Source organism: Trichechus manatus, unplaced genomic scaffold, assembly GCF_000243295.1.
Source record: "Trichechus manatus latirostris isolate Lorelei unplaced genomic scaffold, TriManLat1.0 scaffold00114, whole genome shotgun sequence".
NCBI classification, from domain to species: domain Eukaryota; kingdom Metazoa; phylum Chordata; class Mammalia; order Sirenia; family Trichechidae; genus Trichechus; species Trichechus manatus.
In genome coordinates, this window is record NW_004444050.1 from 6,338,212 (window position 1) to 6,353,274 (window position 15,063).

Sequence of the window (15,063 nt, forward strand, 5' to 3'; positions counted from 1 at the left end):
CTTGTCTGGATGTGTTTTCCCAAACCTATTGTCCCGTTACTGATTGACTTGTTTACCTGAATTCCTTCTCCCTTGCCCGCATTCAAAGCCCATTGTTTTGTTAATTGCCTTATTGATTGCTGTATTGGCTATAAAATAAACTCCTGGGACTGAAGTGGGGGTCCACTCCTCAGAGTGACCCTCCTGGCCCCACTTCTCTGTAAGAGTTGTGCAGTTGGTTACTGTCTTCGCCGTCCGGATTACCGTCGCCGCTGCGACAGTTCAGTGGTAGAATTCTCACCCTCCATGCAGGAGACCCACGTTTGATTCCCAGTCAGCGCACTTCATGGGAAGCCACCACCCATCTGTCAGTGGAGGTGTGTGTGTTGCTATGATGCTGAACAGGTTTCAGTGGAGCTTTCAGACTAAGACTAGGAAGAAAGACCTGGCAATCTACTTCTGAAAATTAACCATTGAAAACCCTATGGATCACAACAGTCTGATCCACAACTGATCGTGGGGATGGTGCAGGACCGACAGCGTTGAGTTCTGTTGTGCATGGGGTTGCCATGAGTCGGCCCAACTTGACAGCAGCTAGCAACAACAGCCCTATGAGATAGGTGTGACCTGCTGGTTTTGTTTAGGATATTGAGAAATCTTGTCTGAGGTCACCCATATGCGTAGTAAATAGCAGAACCAGATTTTAAATCCTACCCATGCTCTGAACCACTACAGACACTGCCTGGAACCTCACTCTTTCCTGCTTTAAGGAGTTTTATTTTTCCCCACAAACTTTAATTGGGCAACTCTGCTAGGTGCTGGGGATTCTAAAAAGGTAAGATAAGACATAGTCACTGCCCTCAGGGAGCTCCCAGTGTCAAAAGGGAAACAGTCACACAAACTGGTCATTGTAGTGTGGTAGGTCTAGTAGACCTACCTGGCTTAGCACCTGGCCACCGGAAAGGGGTTCAGGGAAGACTTCAAAACCATACCTTAATGATGACTAGGAGCTAGTCAGGCAAAGGTCAGGGGAGAGTCCGTCTGGCCCCAGCAAAGGAAGGAGGTGAGAGCCTGCTGAGGGTGCTGGGAACACAGTGCTCCAAAGTTGCTGGGGCATTGTGTCTGTCACGGGAGTCAAGGAAATCTGCAAGCCAGGGGGAGGGGCCGGGGTTGTGTTTATTAGGCAGTGTGGAGCCTCAGAAGGCTATTATTTAACAGGGGAATGGCTGGTCAGACTTCTGTTTTCCATCAAGCATGCAGAAGGCTGCCTGGAGGAGGTGAGACTTGAGAGCAACGAGGAGGAGGCAGCCGTCCAGGGGAGAGCCAGTGGAGGTGTTTGCCTGCAGCCCTTGGCTTTCCTGGAGGAGCTGCTGGTGTTGAGTGGACTCCTCTGACCTGGAGGCAGAGCCGAGTCTCAGGAAGCCACTGCTGCATTTCACTGGTGGTCCTGTTGCTTTTTCATGGAAGCTAGTGTTAGATTTCTTGCTCCTATAACACTTCCCCTCATGGTGTTTGTCTGCTCCCCATTGCCACAGTGATGTTTAACCATTTCAGAAGCTATGAGGTCATTCATGGAGGCAAACACCTAGTTTTCCACCTCTGTTTCTATTATTCCATCCTATAGTACCTCAAGGTAAAGCAGGGAAATATATTAATTTAAAATCTGAAAATAATTCTAAAAAGAGAAAAGATCCTTAAGGTTATTCTCTTACTTGCCTTGTAAAATAATTTGTAGTAAAAGTCGGTGCTCTTGTTTCTATGGAGTCCCTAGGTGGTGCAAATGGTTAGTGCTCAGCTACTAACCAAAAGGTTGATGGCTCAAGTTCCCCCAGCGGCACCTCAGAAGAAAGACCTGGTTATCTACTTCCAAGTGATCACAGCCATTGAAAACCCTATGGAGCACAGTTCTATTCTGACACACATGGGGTCGCTCTGAGTTGGAATTGAGGAAGGCAACTTGTGTGGTGGTGTTTTTTTACTCTTGTTTTATTACCCCTACCATATGTTCATTGAGGCCAGGGAATAATGTGTCTGTTTTTGTATGTTGTGCAGCTTCTAGCACAAGGCAAGTATTCAACAAATATTTGATGATTAAGATGCAATACAGTAGCCTCTCCCATTTGGTAACTCTGCTGTTTCAAAAGTATTGGCCCTATTTGATGTTGGACTAGGAGTGATTAGTAGTTGCTATTGATAACTAAAATCAGTTTATTTTGTGTTTGGCCAGGAGAAATAAAACGAAAACACCCACTAATTTTACTAATTGGTAGGAATTGCAGAGAGAGGGAAAGAGACGAGAGGAAAGAGAGCCCAGGGAGAGATGGAGCGGCAATCTTCTTAATCTCATTTGGTTTTCAACTGGCCTCATCTTCCTTTGGGGCTGCTGGAGCGCAGCCCTCACCCACACCTCACTACGGCCTTCCCCAAATACCCCTTTGAAGGCCATACTCATCCCCCAACCCCAATAAAAACTTCTCTTCCACAGTCACAGAAGTAAAGGAGCCAAAGTATCCCTCAGCCATGTGTTCAGAGTGCCCAAAGGCCGTGGCGTTGGTTTCTCCCCTGCCTGAAGCTCTCTGGACTACCTTGGAGGGCTGTGTGAGAAAAGGGGGATTTGAGGTCTGAGATTTCCAAATTCAGCTTGCGGTCCAAGTTGAAGAAAACAAGCCTCTATCCCACTGCAAGAAAGCTCCTGAGCGCTGGGGCCTCCATGCAGGGCCTCACATCCCACCTCCCTGTGGCAGGAGTGACCTCCTAACGGTAAAACTGCAAAAGCGACTGAGCACAGGTGGCACAGCCACCCTCCCTCTGGACTGACTCATCCTTAGCTGGTCCACGTGGTGGGTGACTGGGGGTGAGCGGTGGGGGTGGCCGGCTCTTCCTCTGCAGTTGTGAAGAATAAGTTACTCTAAGAGAGGGCGGATTAGCAAACATTTGGCTGCAGATCGCAACCATGTTCCCCAGTCAGTGTTATCATAATAAAACTGACTCTTTTTTTAACTCTCTCTCTCTCTCTCTCTCTCACATCTATAATTTAATCTGTCCTCAAAATTGTAAGGGAGGGAAAGAATGTTGCTTATTGGCCACCTAAAATTCCAACAGTAAAGTTTGTCCTCTACCTGAAGGAATCAAATGAAAAAGGAGAATATTGTAGTAGGTGACACTCGAATTCCTCAGGAGAAGGCTTATCCTTGGAAAGATCCCTTGATAAGCGACCCAGTGGTAGTGGTCCTGGTGGAGATGGAGGGGGTAGGGAAGGAGATGGGTATAGGCGGGAAAGCTTAGGGGACTGAGGATGATAGGTTGAAAGGAAACAGACAAGTCTTTCTGCAAAAGTGATAAATTTAAGCAGGAAAGGAGAAGGGAATAAGAGGCCCAAGCAAGCTAAACCCTGATACTCAGTGTGCTATGCTGGCCAGCAGCCCCTACATTGGCCTGGCCTGGGAGGCCTGTGTTAGAAATACGAATTCTCTGGCCCACTCCAGCTCTGCTGAGTCAGAATCTGCATTTTAAGAAGATTACCAGGTGATTCATATGTGCATCAAAATCTCTTGGAGCTTATAGACTAGTAAGGAAGAAAGGTGTTATTCAAATATAGTTAAGTGTTAAAGTACAACTATGAGAAGTACAGCAAAGAGTATTTTAAAAGTTTATGCCTGGAAATGAGTTGAAATCGACTCGACGGCAATGAATTTGATTTGGATTTGTCCTTTTACAGAAAACGTTTGCTGACCCCTGTTCTGAGTGGAGGCCAAGAGTGAGATCGGGACTTTCTGACCACAGGCCTTTCTTCTCATCCTCATGCCCCGCTGGAGTCAAGGCAGAAAGTATAGGCTCCATCATACCATTAAAAAAAAAAAAAATGTATTGATTCCCACTCTGAGTGACCCTGTATGTGTCAGAGTAGAACTGTGCTCCATAGGGTTTTCAGTGGCTGATTTTCAGAAGTAGTAGATCTTCAGCCTTTTCCCTGAAATGTAATGGCCTGGAAACTGCACGTGGACACACAGGGCATGCTTGGAAATTTCTCTTAACTCTTCCTGATTTTCCTATCAGTCATGTATTCATTATATTCAACGGACATTTAATGAATGCATGCAATGTGTGTGCTAGTGGTATGCGCTCCGGAGGACTGAGGTGAATAAGACCAGGCTGGCCTCAGGACGCTCATGGTGCATGGAGAGACGCCAGCACCAGCAGGAGAGGATGGTGTTCTGTGAGAACTTCGGCTCGGGAAGGGGACATCTCTGTGTGGGATGGGGAAGGTGGGGGGAGCGGCTACTGCGTGGGGCCAACAAAAACGGGTATTGTGAATACTGGGGAAGCCAGCACAACTTGACCAAGGCAAAGTCATAGAAGCTTCTTAGATACATCCAGACTCCCATAGGGATTGAGTTACTGGGCTGAGGTCTGGGAACCATGGTCTTGGGGGACATCTAGCTCAATTGGCATAACAGTTTATAAGGAAAATGTTCTATATCCTACTTTGGTGAGCAGCGTCTGGGGTCTTAAAAGCTTGTGAACAACCATCTCAGGTACTCCACTGGTCCCACCCCATCTGGAGCAAGGGAGAATGAAGAAAACCAAAGACACAAGGGACTAATGGACCGCAACTACCATAGCCTCCACCAGACTGAGTCTAACACAACTAGATGGTGCCCAGCTACCACCACCGACTGCTCTGACAGGGATCACAACAGAGGGTCCTGGATAGAGCTGTAGAAAAATGTAGAAAAAAATGCAAACTCAAACAAAAAAAAAAACAGACTTACTGGTCTGACAGAGACTGGAGAAACCCCCAGAGTATGGCCCCTGGACACCCTTTTAACTCAGTACTGAAGTCACTCCTATGGTACATCCTTCAGTTAAAGATTAGACAGGCCCATAAAGCAAGCAGTAATACTCATAGTTCAACCATGTATAAGAGACTAAATGGGCACACCAGCCCAGGGGCAAGGACAAGAAGGCAGGAGGGGACAGGAAAGCCAGACGAATGGAAATGGGGAAACCAAGGTTGAAAAGGGGAGAGTGTTGACATGTTGCAGGGTTGGCAACCAATGTCACAAAACATTATGTGTATTAATTGTTTTATGAGAAACTAATTTGCTCTGTAAACCTTAAAGCACACAAAAATAAATAAAAACAGGTATTGTGAGCAAGGGAGCAAGGAATACATTGAAGAAAAAAATGAGTTGCGCACTTTGGACAGCACAGAGGAGCGTGGTGGGAGGCAAGACTGAGAGGTAGGAGGATGCCAGGTACACAGGGCAGAATGGCAGGCTGGCTGCTGCCAGGTAGATTGCTGAATTGTTTGCGCCCTTCGTAAAATCCCAGATGAAGTAGGATCAGATGACCCTCAAGGTCCTTTCAGGGGGATTTGGAGGAAGAAGGATCATGAGTAGAGGTTCTGTCATGATGAGAAGCTGCGTGGGTGGGAGGCCAGGTCTTTCTCCCCAGACAGAGGCTGAAAGAGGGCTGTGCCCCCGGAGAAAGTGGCCAAGGTACAAATGGTAGTCCTCTGACTGTCCAACCCACCGACCTGTAAAACAAGGGGTTTCCTCCTGTCTGTGGAAGGGACTTCAGATTCTTCGTCCCTGATGACTCTTGATCAAGAGGACTGGCTCTAAATGGAAATGTTACTCAGGGAATTTCTATGCGGAGAATTTAAAAAGAAATATGCAGGATTAAGGAGAAACAGTTTTGATTAGATGTCAGGAGGCTGGAACTTGGGCTTCGACAGTAATTTTTTTTTTTTTTCCTCTTGGGATCCAGAAAACTCAGAGTAGGGGTGAGGTAGGAGTGGAGAAGGTCAGGCAAGAATGCAGTCACCCCAAATGAGGATGAAGCTACAGGAAAGAGAGAATGTCTGAAAGGGTCTGTTCACTTCTGGAGACTGTGCCAAAGTCCTGGGATGCTGGGCAACTGGCAGCCACCTCCCTCCCTGCCCACGGGCAGAGTTCTTCACACAGCCAGGTGCGCTGCTGTGCCCTGTGTGGAAATTGCAGCTGAAAACAAAGATCCCAAGCCAAGAACCTCCACGTACTTTCTAGGGGAAGTAGTCATTCCATGGAGTACCTGGGTGGCGCAAATCGTTAAGGTGCTTGGCTGCTAACCAAAAGATTGGAGGTTTGAGTCCACCCAGAGGCACCTCGAAAGGAAGACCTGGCAGTCTACTTCCTAAAAATCAGACATTGGCAACCCTATGGGGCACACTTCTACTCTGACACATGTGGGGTCTCCATGAGTTAGAATCCACAAAGGGCAAGTCAGCTATTCCATACCAGGCCCTTTCTCATTCTTGCCAGCTGGTGGTGCTAAAGACTTACCCGAGCGATGGGAAATACAACCAGAGCCTGAGCTGCCTTCTGTCCACTGCCTGCCCAACAATGGGGTTTCTTTTTAAAGTGCTGGGGTGTGTGCTACGATGGGGAGGATAGCTAACTTTCAGCAATTTATAGAGTGAGGGACAATGTTACAGGCTTCTGGGCACCTCAGAGACCATTAATAGAAGAGGACGGATTCTTCTTCTCAGATTTCCAGGGGACACTAAGATCACCAGCTGCTGAGTAGTATCTGGGCTTTTAAAAGCACGCGAGCAGCCATCTAAGATACAGCTATTGGTCCCATCATGTTTGGAGCAAATGAGAATGAAGAAAACCAAAAACAAGGAAAATATTAGTCCAAAGGACTAATGGACCACATGAACCACAGCCTCCACCAGCCTGAGCTCAGAATAGCTAGATGGTGGCTGGCTACCACTACCGACCACTCTGACAGGGATCACAATAGAGGGTCCCAGACAAAGCAGGAAAAAAATGTAGGACAAAATTCAATTTCATAAAAAAAGACCAGACTTACTGGTCTGACAGAGACTGGAGGAACAGAGACTGTGGCCCCTGGACACTGTGCTAACTCAGAAATGAAGCCATTCCTGAAGTCCACCTTTCAGCCAAAGATTAGACAGGCCTATAAAACAAACAATAAAACATGTGAGGAACGTGTTTCTTAGTTCAATCAAGTACCTGAGACCAAGTGGGTAATACCTGCCAGAAAGCAAAGACAAGAAGGCAGGAAGAGACAGGAAACCTGTATGAATGAACATGGAGAACCCAGGGTGGAAAGGGAAAGGGGGAGAGCGCTGACACATTGTGGGGATTGCAACCAATGTTGCAAAACAATTTGTGTATAAATTTTTCAATGAGAAACTAATTTGTACTGTAAACTTTCACCTAAAACACAATAAAGTTTTTTTTAAAAAATCACCAGCTGCTTTGCACAGGGCAATAGATAAGAAATGCTTGTCCTTACAGAGTTTCTGTTTGGGATGATGAACAAGTTTTGGAAACAAATAATGGTGATGGTTTCACAACAGGAATACAATTAATGCCCCTGAATTGTACCCTTGAGAATGGTTAAAATGGCAAATTTTATGTTATATATATTTTATCACAATTAATAAAAAAAAATGCTTGTCTAGATTAGAGAGCTGATGATTTCAGCCTTGAGCAAAAGGAGTAGAAAGAAGATTCTAGACGGGAGACTTTGACCTCAATGGAAGGACCAGACAGACCCAAGTTGAGAAGACAGACATGCCAAAGCCCAGGGTGAACAAGGACAGGGAAGCGCAGCCCCCACGGGCTGCAGGGCCAACAATGCTCTCATCTGTAGCTGTGCCTTCAGATGGAGGCTGGGTCAGGATTGGAGGAAGGGGCCAGGAGTGTACTTGCAACCCAAGAGCAGATGTCTTGGCCTGGCTACCTTGGATGTGGGCTAGAAACTGGTGTGGGACAAGCAACTAATGAAACAGGCTTGGCAAGGAGGCAAGAGTGGGGGTGGCCAGGTTGCTTGGTGAGGGACTAATTTCTAAGGAAGGGAGAAGAAAGGAATACTGTGGAGTGCACTTGTATAAGAAGTTTGACAGCTGAAGATAAAGAAAGATGAGGATTAACAAAACAATATCAGCATTTACACAAAGATGGCAGCCTCAGGGCTTGCTGCTCTTCTGTGTCCCAAGGGAAGTGGGTGGGCATTCGGGTGCAGGGTCGTTCCCCCGGGCTCCCTGTGGTCTTCCTTTGTCCAAGCACAGGACATTTTGTGCTAATTAACTGACCTGAGAATTCTCCTGTCGCTCCTGTCTGCAGACTGTGCTGCTTCTCCGGGCTTCCAGGAACAGGAACCACTTTTCTGGGGTAACAAAGAAGCTGTGCCCCTATTTAAATATTACATCAAAATATTGAAGCTGCCTCCTCAACTCAGGATCCAAATTCAGAAATAAAACATATAAAAAGGCATAGAGTGAAAAAATCTCTGTTATGGATTAAATTGTGTCCTTTCAAAATATGTGTTGTAAATCCTAACCCCTATACATGTGGAGGAAACCCTGGTGGTGTAGTAGTTAAGAGCTACAGCTGCTAACCAAAAGGTGGGCAGTTCGAATCCACCAGACACTCTTTGGAAACTCTATAGTGAAGTTGTCCTCTGTTCTCTAGGGTCGCTGAGTCGGAATCGACTCAGTAGCAACACACTGTATCTGTGGATGCAATCTTATTTGGAAAGAGGGTTTTCTTTGTTATACTAATGAGGCCATATCAGTGCAGGGTGTGTCCTAAACCTAATCACTCCTGAATTCCAAGACTAGCATAGACACAGAGACAAGCAAGCACAGATGGGGGAAGATAGATGTCAAGTAAAGACAGCCAAGGAACGGAGGAAAGCTGAGGTTACAGAAGCTGAAAGAGACAAGAATCTTCCCCCAGAGCCAACAGACAGAGAGGCAGTACCCTGAATTCAGAACTTCTAGCCTCCTGAACTGTGAGAAAATCAATTTCTGTCCTTTAAAGCCACCCACTTGTGGTATTTCTGTTACAGCAGTACTGGATAACTAAGACAATCTCCCACCTTGTCCTCCACCCACCCATTTTCTCCTGACTGCCACACAGGCAACTGGTGTTCGGCTACTTATGTGTCCAACCATGGGCAACGATGAATTCTGACATGTTCGCACTCTGTCCCTTTAAAAAACACACGTATAAATGGTAGCACACTATATATACACTGATTTTTCACTGAATGTGTCTTGGAAATTGTTGCCGGGTTCTTTTTGACAGGGCCTGAATGTCCAGTTTCCTGTGTGGTGGGGTAGTGTTCCATGATGCCTGGAGAAGGTTTGAAGCTCCTCTGTTGAATCTTTACGTGGGGCTGCTTACAAGAAGCAGCCCTGCTGCTCTCTGGGCCAGGCTGGCCCATCTGACTACGCTGCCAAGGCACAGAACTGCCCCTAAAGTCTCCCCTTGGTTCAGGCTGTGTCCTAGAGGGCTCCCGCTCTCCCTGAGCACACGTCGGGCAGAGAGGTTATACAGACCACTGACTTCCAAAGACTGAAAGACTAGAGAAAAAACACTTCCTGTGGGTTTTTCTGTGCTGGAAGAACAGCTCTTTGGGAGGGGTAGCAAATTCCAAGTGAAGAAACAATTTCTGACTCACATTACCCTAGCAACAGCTTCTTGATTTCAACAATTTTCTAGACCAATTTCACTGATTTTTAGAACATCCCAGTGAGTGCAGGGAAGGAGAGACAATCACTTCTAGCCTGGATCAAAGCCCCAGAGCAGAGTTTGAGACATCGGGAGTGAATTCTCAGGGAGCCGTTCTTTGATGGGTCGGGTAGGTATTGTTATCATTATCAGTAGCAGATACCTCCTAGGCAATGAGTAACCTTGGACTCTGGGAGTCTGACCCCACCTGGGAATACGAGGAAATGTAAGACAGATGAAAGACCAAGGGCAAGTTTCTTTAGTGTGTGAATGACTGAACCAGTGGGTACTGTCATGGAGCATGCAGTCTAGCTGGGCAGATAGAAAAAAACATAGCATGTAAATAAAAGTGACATCAGATGTTAGTCTACTCTGACTCATGGCAACCTTATGTACAACAGAACAAAATATCTTGGTTCTGCATCATCTGACATGTTCAAGTCCATCAGTAAGGCTATTGTGTCAATCCATCTCACCAAGGGTCTCCCTCACCCTGGCTGGCCCTCTACTTTACCGTACATGATGTCCTCCTCCAGCGATTGATCACTTTTCATGACATGTCCAAAGCAAGCAGGTTGGACGGTGTTCTGTTGTGACCCATTAGGTTTTCATTGGCTAATTTTTGGAAATAGATTGCCAGCCCTTTCTTCATAGTCTGTCTTCATCTGGAAGCTCTGTTGAAATCTGTCCACTGTGAAATAAAATTGTAAGTTTTGCTTTATGAAAACAGAGAGCGTATTCTTGCCCATGACACAAAAGGTCATCTTATTAAATGTTAGAAACCTATGTGTTGTATAATCAGATATAGATAATTTTTAAAGCTTATAGTTATGCCTTAACTGTAACTTTTAGAAGCACCTTGTCTTGTTTCACATAATTGTATGAGGGTAAGTCAAAAAGTATTGCTACAAAATCACAGAAACCTTTATTAAACAAAAATATCAAAATGTGAAGCTTTTGTTTCTCGATATATCCTTCATCTAGGTCTATACACTTCGGAAGGCAGTGTTTTCATCTCTCTAACCCTTCCCTGAAGAATTCTGCATGCCTCGATTACACCACGTCAAAATGGCAGTTTTGGCATCCTTGAGAGACTCAAATTGGTTCTTTTTAAATGTTCTTTGAGTTTTGGGAATAAACAGAAGTCTGAAGGGGCAAGATCAGGGCAGTAGGGTGAGTGGGGTAAAGTTTCCCAGTGAAATTCTCGTAGGACAGCCCTTGCTACCTCAAAGAATGAGCAGGTGCATTGTTGTGATGGAAAAAAATTCCTTGATGCAACTTTCTTGGCCTTTTTCTCACCAATGCAGTTTTCAATTTTCTTACAACTTTTTCATGATAAGCCCTCATGTTCATCCTGTGCCCTTCAAAAAAACCTATCAAGATAACCCCTTTGGAATCCCAAAACACAGCCCCAGTAACCTTCTGAGCGGTCTTCTTTCTCTTGGCTCATCTTTGAGGCCTTCCCGACCTTCCTTAAAATGCTAGATCCATCTACAAACTGTTGTTTTATGTGGGGCAGCAGTCCCATAAATTTGTTGCAAAGCTTCAATGATTTGGGAAGATGTCCACTTGAGTTCTGTTAAAAATTTGATGTTAGCCATGACCTCAGAATCGATTTTGCCCACGGAACAAAAAGTATCCTTTTTTTATTTTTGGAGTCACCCTAACAAGACTAAGACAAGGGTATCACTGCAAGAGCTTGTCTGCAGCCATCCACTGATCGCAGAGACATGTTTAAACACATTTTGTTTGCAATAAACCAGTGCATGTATGAACTGGAACCCTAGTCACAGTCCTTTTGGACTCACCCTGGTATTTAGGTAACTAGGCTCACTGAAACACTTGAAATTTATTCTTTCAGAAAACAATGAAGAGTAACGAACATGTCCTGTTTCTAAGACTCCAGAGGTCTTACAATCATGGCTCACTGATCTTGCGATTGCCTTAGCAAGGTTTCTATTTTTCTATTCTTTATAGTCTTTGAACACATACTGCTCACTTGTAAGATTTACATATTCTGACATAATTGTCAACCAATCAAATTTTTTTGTTCAATGTTCCTGATGAAATTATATATAAATACCCTGAAAATCTAGTTAATTGGAGCACTGATTTACTTGGTAATGATGTACTGCCCAACTTTAAAGTTGTCTGTTAAACCTGCATAAACCCAAAAACCAAACCTGTTGCCATCGAGTTGATTCCAGCTCATAGTGACCCTATAGGACAGAGTAGAACTGCCCCACAGGGTTTCCGAGGAGTGGCTGGTGGATTGAAGCTGCTCACCTTTAGGTTAGCAGCCAAGTTCTTAATGACTTCACCACCAGGCTCCTTAAGCCTGCATAGCAATCTGTTAATGGTGTTCTGAGTTGTTTATTTTTGAAACCACCATGGGTGACCTTACTGGTATTTGAAATACTGGTGGCGTAGCTTCCAGCATCGTAACAACATACAAGCCAGCACAGTATGACAAGCTGACAGACAGGTGGTGGAACATAAGATATTATGTCCTAAATGCTGATTAATTGATATTGCCAGTGGATTTTTAGGGAGTGTCACAGGAAAGTGAAACTGGGAAAGGGCTCTATTTATAAAGGGTGGTTCTAGTTGAAACCCATGGGGTGGATGCAGTATTTTGGGGACTTGAAGCTTCTTAAATTTGTGGGAGCAGCTCTTTAAGAAAAAGAATACAAGCATATGAATACAAAATTAAGTAGAAAAGTGAATATTTATTTAGAATAAAAAAAACGACAATCTATAAATTTGAAAAAGTCCATAATATCACAAAATCTAGAAAAATAATATACCATTTTTATGAATTAACTGTCTGTCTTGGTTATCTAGTGCTGCTATAACAGAAATACCACAAATGGGTGGCTTTAACAAACAGAAACTTATTTTCTCATAGTTTAGGAGGCTAGAAGTCAAATTCAGGGCACTGGCTCTAGGAGAAGCCTCTCTCTGTCGGCTCTGGAGGAAGGTCGTTGTCTCTTTGAGCTTCTGCTCCTGGGCAATCTTCATGTGGCTTGGCATTTCTCTTCCCCTTGCATTTAACTCTAAGCAGCAAGGAGGAACTATGGAGGGCCTTTAAGATCTTGCTTAGAAATCTCATCAGCCAGATACCCATTTCATCACTTACAAGTTCTACCTTCCAACAAACATTTGAACATAATTCAGACAAGTTCTTTGCCACTGCATAAAAAGCATCGCCCTTCCTCCATTGTCCAATCGCATGTTCATCATTTTCTTTTAAAGCCTCACCAGAAGCACATTCAACGTCCACATTTCTAGCAACATTTTGTTGCTGGTGCCATATGTATTCTCTAAGATGAAAGAGATGTTCTCTACAGATCTCACAATTTTATGTGTCAACTTGGCTAGGCTATGTTATCTACTTGTTTGGTCAAACACTAGTCTAGATGTTGCTGTGAAAGTATTTTGTAAATGTGATTAACATTGACAATCAGTTGACTCTAAGTAAAAGAGATTAACTGAGTTAATGTGAGTGGGCCTCATCCAATCAGTTGAAGGCCTTTAAGAGCAAAAACTGAGGTTTCCTGAAGAAGGAATTTTGCCTCAAGACTGTAACAAAGATATCCTACTAGACTCTCTAGCCTGCCTAACTTACAGATTTTGGACTTGCCAGCTCCCACAATTGTGTGAGCCAATTCCTTAAAAAAAAAAAAAAATATATATATATATATATATACACACATGTATATAGTCTTAGTTTGCTAGTAGTACCATAACAAAAAAATACCACAAGTGGGCAGCTTTAAAGAACAGAAACTTATTGTCTCACAGTTTTGGAGGCTAGAAGTCCAAATCAGGGCGCTGGCTGTAGGAGAGGGCCTCTACTTGTTGGTAGCCCCAGGCATTCCTTGGTTTATAGATGGTGTCTTAGTCATCTAGTGCTGCTATAATAGAAATACCACAAGTGGAAGGCTTTAACAAAAAGAAATTTATTTTCTCACAGCCTAGTAGGCTAGAAGTCCAAATTCAGGGCGTCAGCTCCAGGGGAAGGCTTTCTCTCTCTGTCGGCCTTTTCATCAGTCTTCCCCAGGACTAGGAACTTCTCTGTGCAGGGACCATGGGTCCAAAGGACACGCTCTGCTCCCGGCACTGCTTTCTTGTTGGTCCCCCCTCTCTGTTTGTTTCCCTTTCATTTTATCTCTTGTAAGATAAAAGGTGGTTCAGGCCACGCCCCAGGGAAGCTCCCTTTACATTGGATCAGGGATGTGGCCTTAGTAAGGGTGTTGCAATCCTACCCTAATCCTCTTTAACATAAAATTACAATCACAAAATGGAGGCAACCACACAATACTGGGAATCATGGCCTAAACAAGTTGACACATATTTTGGGGGGGACACAATTCAAGCCATGACAGTCCACCCTTTGCCCCCCAAAATTCATGTCCTCACCACATATAAAACACATTCACCCCATCGTATCATAGCAAAAGTCTTAACTCCAAGTCCAAAATCCAAAAATTCCTCTTCATCTGTGAAATCTGTAATACAAGTTATCTGCTTCTAAAGATACAATGGCAAAACAGGCACAAGCTAGACATTTCCATTACAAATGGGAGAAACTGGAGGAAAAAAAGGGATAACAGGCACCAAGCAAGTCAGCAGAACACATTACATTATCCCGCAAGGCTTTGAAAATAATCTTCTCTTCTCTGAGACCATTCACACAATGGCCCTGCCCTCCAGACTCTAAGTATTGGCCACAGTCTCTGGCTGCTGAGTGGAGGCTTCTCAGTCCTGGGCTTCAGCTCTGCCTTCCAGGCCCACTGGGACAGCAACTCTGCTCCCTCGACTTTAGGTGCTCCATTCTCCTAGTCCATCTGAGTAGCAGTTCCACCCTTAGAAACACCACAGGCCATGGCTCCACCCTTTGAAACCCCAGACGTCCTGGGCATACCTTTTGACACTGAGGCAGCTCGGCTTCTTGTGTTTTTTGTCTCTTTTGCTTCTGCTTCCTGATTTCTTGGCCTCTCAGCTCCTTCAGCTTCATGACCTCATGTGCCCTGCTTGGACAAGTGTTCCAAAGCTCTGTAGCTCCACCGATAAGTGCCTGGAGGCACCCCACTCTGCCAGGAAGCCTCCTGCGCACAGGCACTCAGCTCTCTTGCTCTGTGGGTCTGCTCCAGTGCCATCTCGCACTGATCACCTGGTTCTGCTGCTGCTGGTCCTCTGCCACTGCCACTTCTCTGCCACTGCAGGTTCTCTGCTGCTTCCAGTTCTCTGTTTCGGCTGGTCCTCTGCTGCTGCCGCTCCTCTATCCATTCACAGTTTCCAAACTGCTTCCAGATTTTAGGTATCTGTTAGAGCAGCACCCCACTCCTGGTACCAAATTTTGTTTTAGTCATCTAGTGCTGCTGTAACAGAAATACCACAAGTGGATGGCTTTAACAAAGAGAAATTTATTTTTTCACAGCCTAGTAGGCTAGAAGTCCAAATTCAGGACATCAGCTCCAGGGGAAGCCTTTCTGTCTCTGTCGGCCTTCTCATCAATCTTCCCCTGGACTAGGAGCTTCTCCGTACA